The sequence below is a fragment of the Myotis lucifugus genome, unplaced genomic scaffold (genome assembly GCF_000147115.1).
Source record: "Myotis lucifugus unplaced genomic scaffold, Myoluc2.0 scaffold_36, whole genome shotgun sequence".
NCBI lineage: Eukaryota > Metazoa > Chordata > Mammalia > Chiroptera > Vespertilionidae > Myotis > Myotis lucifugus.
The window spans coordinates 5,353,440-5,359,087 of record NW_005871084.1 but is presented as its reverse complement, the minus strand read 5'-3'; the positions used below and the strand labels follow the sequence as shown (position 1 = coordinate 5,359,087).

Genomic DNA, 5,648 nt, shown 5'->3' with positions numbered 1-5,648 from the left:
AAAACCATGTCCACATAAAAACCTGTATGAGAAGGTTGATGCAGATTCCCAAACTGGAAATATCCCAAATGCTGCTCACCTGGTGATGGATAAACAAACTGCAGTATTCCCTTGCAAGAGACTAGTATGCAGTAACATAAAGGAACAGACTATTGATGCACACAACAAGAGCACTGTGCTAAGTGAAAGAAGCCAGCTCGCAAGGCCACACACTGTGTGAATCCCCTTATGGTGGAAAAGGCAAAGCTGTAGGGACAGAGAACAGGATCAGTGGTCGCCAGGGGCTGGGGGTGGGGGGAGGACTACTGCACTGATGGAAATGGTCTATGTCCTGATTGTAGTGGTGGTTACCTGACTCCGTGCCTGAGAATTCACAGAATTGTAGACCTGGAAAAGGTGAATTTTACTGCATATAAATGATACCGACTCAATTAAACTGATTTTTAAAAAACGGTCATTTTGTGACTTCCTATGTATCATGCTGATGTTGAGTAAGCTTTCAGTAACGCTCCTGGTACAGACAAGTGCAGGGAAGGTGCGCAGGTTCTTTGCTCTTCAAATAACTAGTGCAGAGTCTGTGCTACAGGTGTCTTTCTGTCTGAGCAGGACACAGAGGTGCTCGGTTGACAGGCCCATGACTGACTGTAGGACTCTGGGAGAACAGTGACCACCATCTGCCCCTCCTGGAAAATGACCTCCATCCCACGTCTCTTGTTCATCGCCGATGCCATCCATGGATGCCCGAACACAACGTGCCAAGAAACTGCTGAGTTTTTATCTGTTTGCTTGACTTTAAAGATATCTCAACCATGTCATAATGGCTGTTTCATTACAACAAATGCTGTAATAAATATACAATCATTGACACAGATCCTGAAGCATACAGCCAGCAGGATGCAATACTGGACAAATGCTCATCAGCTCCCCTGAGGGGGGGGCGTTGCTCCTCCTTCTGATATTGTACATGAACCTACACTTGCTCCAGGAGCTACAAATGATAATCAGTATCATCTTATTCACAGAAGCTCTTTGAGGGCAAAATATTGTATGCTTAGGATAGGAAGTGTCTAATGCAAGTTTTAGGGCTCACTATTGAATTTGGGAAACTAAGTCTGATTATAATAAAGAAAAATTTGGAGTATTTTCAAAGTATTCCCATGTTGACTTTCTCTACCCACATCAGTTCAACATCATTTTGCTATAGCTGAGAACAGAAGAAAAGAGGAAGCAAGGTGTAGACTTGACCAGCTAGCCATTGTAACAGTGGGCAGGAACACACACCTGGAGTTTGGGTGCAACCTCCACATAACCTCTCTGACCCTAGTCACCTAGTGGATTTTCTGTGATGATTAAATGAGATAACATGCATGTAAATCACTTTGCAGATTGCTTCAACAAATGGTAGTGTTTGCCTGCGTGTTAACTAATTGATGAAAAGTGGGGCTCTCTTTTTATCTTGAGTGAACTTCACATTCTTGTCTTCTTCCTACGATAGAATCATCAGTGATTGCTGTTATTGCTCCTTCCCCGTAGGCAGTCACAGTGGATTATCTACAACAGGAATTTAAGGCCAAGAGCAGAGTGTACTGTCGTTGTGAGAGGCTCTGGCTCAGTGATGAATGACAGCTCAGAGTGGAGCAAGTTTCCATGGGTGAACGTGCTCCCCAGAAGCTGGCTGCTGAGTCAATAAAGCCTTCTAGAAAGGATACAGCAGTCCACAGAGCCGACAGTGGCTCTGGTCCCTGACAACAGCAGTCCCACTGTGAAGAGTATTTATTGTGGAGCCATTTACTCTGACTAAATGTTACTGGTGCATAGCTCCTGAAACTTAATTTTTTAAATGAAAATTTATAATGTCTTTATTTTTTCAGTAATAGTACTACATACAGAATGCTCTAGAAGCTTTAAATATGTATTTTCCATGGCTTCTGTATCATTGAAACAGAAAGACCCTAAAAACCTATACATTTTCATATCCAGAATACATAAAGAACTTTCAAAATGCAATAAGAAAATGAACCACCAATTTTAAAAAAGAGCAAAATATTTGAACACACACTTTGCCAAATATGAGCTAAAGATGGCCAAAAATATATAAAAAGATGCGCAGGGCTTTGCAGATGCTGCTGCCCCACAGCCACCCGTGCCCAGCCATGGTGAACCCCATCATGTTCTTTGACATTGCCATCAACATGAGCCCTTGGGCCGTGTCTCCTTCTACTTCTTTGCAGACAAAGTTTGAAACACAGTAGAAAACTTTCATGTCTGAGCACTGGGGGGAAAGTATTTGGTTATAAAGGTTCCTGCTTTCACAAAATATTGTGGGATTTATGTGCCAGAGTGGTGACTTCACAAGCCATAATGGCACAGGCAGCAAAGCAATCTATGGGGAGGAATTTGATGAGAATTTCATCCTGAAGCATATAGGTCCTGGCATCTTCTCCATGGCAAATGCTGGACCTAACACAAACAGTTCCAAGTTTTTTATCTGCACGGCCAAGACTGAGTGGTTGGAAGGCAAGCATGTGGTCTTTGGCCAGGTGAAAGAAGGCGTGGATATTGTGACAGCCATAGAGCACTGGGGTCCAGGAATGGCAAGACCAGCAAGAAGATCACCATTGCTGACTGTGAACAACTCTAATAAATTTGACTTGTGTTTTATCTTAACTACCAAACCATTTCTCTGTAGCTCAGGAGAGCACCCCATCTGTTGGAATGTTCTATAATCTTCGTGCTCTCACCTCAGTTCATTGGGTTCCATATTTTCCTTACCCCATCTCCAAGTCTAGCTGGATTGAAGAGTTAAGTTTATGATTATGAAATAAAAACTAAACAACAAAAAAGGATGCTCAGTCATGCACTGCAAATTAAAGTGAGATACATCTGTTAGAATGGCTAAAATTAAACAATTTACAATACCAAGTGCTGACAAGGAAATGCAATGACTGGATTTTTTATTCACTGCTGATGGGAATGCAAAATGGTACAGTCTCTTTGGAAAACAATTTTGAAGTTTCTCTTAGAATTAAATATTTACCATATGACCCCACAAGCTCACTCTTAAGAGAAATGAAAACACATGCCACACCAGTTTTTATAGCAGCTTTATTTGTAATTACCCAAACTGGAAAGAATTCAAATGTTGGTGAACATATAAACTGTGGTACATCCTTACAATGGAATACTATGCAGCACTAAAAAGGAACTAACCATTCATGTACCCAACAACTTGGATAGATCTCAAGGGTATTATGCTGGAATAAGCCAAACGCAAATGGCTACCAACTGAATGATTCCATTCATATGACATTCTGGAAAAGCCACAACTATAGGGACAGAGAATAAGTAGTTGTTGCCAGAGGTTGGGGATAGTAGGGAAGGGACTGACTACAAAACAAAACAGGGGAACTTTTGTGGTGATGGTGGTTACACAACGACTTATTTTTATTAAAACTTATAATAATGTACACCTAACAAGGGTGAATCTTACTGGATATAAATCATAAACATAATAAACCTGATGAAAGAAATTATGTTTATTTTTCCACTGATATAGTATTTAGAAAAAACTCTTTTAAGAGTGTTAAATATGTATTTTCTTTACATGGTTTCGTTGTCATTGAAATAAAAGCCAATAAATATGAATTTGCTTTTCCATTTTAGGCCTAGACGTTTTACTGCCTCTGCCTAAATTAAGGCAACTCGTAAGAGCTTGTTTCCTGGGCTACACCTGCCCATGAGAAATCAAAGGGCTTTTACTGGGCTCTAATCCCCTCCCAAAAGGGCTACAATGCCACTTTTTCTAAGCTGGTGGCCAATATATATTATCCTTCTGAGGGGGGGGGGAGAGAGAGAGAGAGAGAGAGAGAGAGAGAGAGAGAGAGAGAGAGAGAGAGAGAGATAGATCAAGGATACTGATGTGGAAAAGTCGGTCCAGGGTTTTGTGCTTCGGTGCTCCCCTGCACCTGACACGCTTGTGCCTGCTGCTTGTTCTTGCTGCTGGTCCCACCACAGCCCAATTTCAGGTCCCCTCCTCTTTAGTAGTTGCAAGGTAGTCTGTTCAAACACAGCCTTGGGAGGGGAGGGAGTTGTCAGGAGGAATTCCACAGATATCCCTTTCCAAGCAGCCTTGTTTGGTGCCCTAGAGCAGAGCAACGTCCATGGTCTTTCCTAGTTCTCTGGGACATCCCTAGACTCCCAGGCCTCTCTAGCTATCTGGTCTCCGTTCTCAGGGATGCTCAGGGCCCACGTATCAAAAGCACCCTCAATAAAAATAATGACTCACCAATCGAATGTTAGGGCTTTAAATGCTTTATGCCCTCTCCACAGCTCCCAGAGCACCCCACAGCTCCCCAAAGAAGATGGCCAAGGGTAGTCATGTTCCCTCAGAGACTGTCAAAGAGCAAATATTCCAAAATTTTGCCTCTTCCACCAAAGACAGAACTTTTGCTGAAGCTCACCTTTTTGCTCAGCACCTAACAATATGGTTTGTCTGTTGAATCAGCACAAAGGGTAAAAGGACATCCTTTATTTATGTAACAGGTTCCTCCACCCAAAATATCTCATTGATTTCCTCAATTTTACAAATACAGTTGCTTTATGCAGCAGTACTGTAGACCCAGTTCCCCAACCATGTACTTGGCTTTGGAAGGAATTTCAGTACTTCACATGAATGTGATATCTCTCGGTTGTAGGAATGCACCGTACTCTGCACCACCAAGGAAGGAACCACTTATTAAGGTTCCTCTCCTGCTTAGGTGCACCCTCTTCCCTGCACCAATTTATTCTGAGCAATGCACCTGAGGTAGACAGATGGCAAAAGGGCCCCATTCTTCCCCTCCTGTATGCATCCCTCTCACAATGTCACTGTGCAACTCTTCCATCAAGAGGTGGGGCTGTTTCCCAGCCCTTGAATCTGGGCTGCCCTTGTGTCTTACTTTGGCCAACAGAATGTGGCCAACAGAGTGAGGCCAACAGAGTGAGGCCAACAGAGTGAGGCGTAGGCCTCAAAAGCCCTGACATGCTTTTGTTTGCTCTCTCGGAACCTCACCACCACCATCAGCACATGGCCAGTCTAGCCCGCTGGGAGGATGAGGGTCCATGTGGAGAGGGCTCAGCCTGGCCCAGCCAATGCCCACGCAACCTGCAGACTGCACATGGGAGCAAGCCCAGCTGGGCTGACCCAGGCCTGAAGAACCAACCACGCTGAGCCAATGCAGACTGTGAACTAAATAAATGGTAGTGTTTTAAGCCACTAAGTTCTGGGTGGTTTGTTTCATAGCAAGAGCCCTTTCGGCCCCACCATAGGAAGGTCCCATTACAGCACAAATTGCTCTTTGTGCATATAGGTAGAGAGAAAATTTGATTTTTTTTCCTTTTTCTGGTATTTGTGTTAAATATGGGTAGGAACTATCAGACTCCAATTCCCTTTCAACTCCATGTTTACAAACATGTCTTATGAGATCAATAGCAGATATGTCATCAAAGCAAGCAAGTCATGTTCTGTCCCAACTCAGTTGTCACGGGTCCCACCAATAAGACACAACATAGCCAACATTGAACACCAGAGCATACCACAGAGATCGGGAATAAGACAGATGGTTGTTTAACAAAGAGCCCTGTTTAAGCAAACCACGAAAGAACTCTCC

The 5,648-nt window shown here is 43.2% G+C and overlaps 1 pseudogene; it reads left to right on the top strand.

The window, feature by feature from the left end:
* The first annotated feature begins 2,153 nt into the window (after nt 1-2,153).
* On the top strand, nt 2,154-2,667 carry LOC102431755 (annotated as a pseudogene).
* The last annotated feature ends 2,981 nt before the right edge of the window (nt 2,668-5,648 follow it).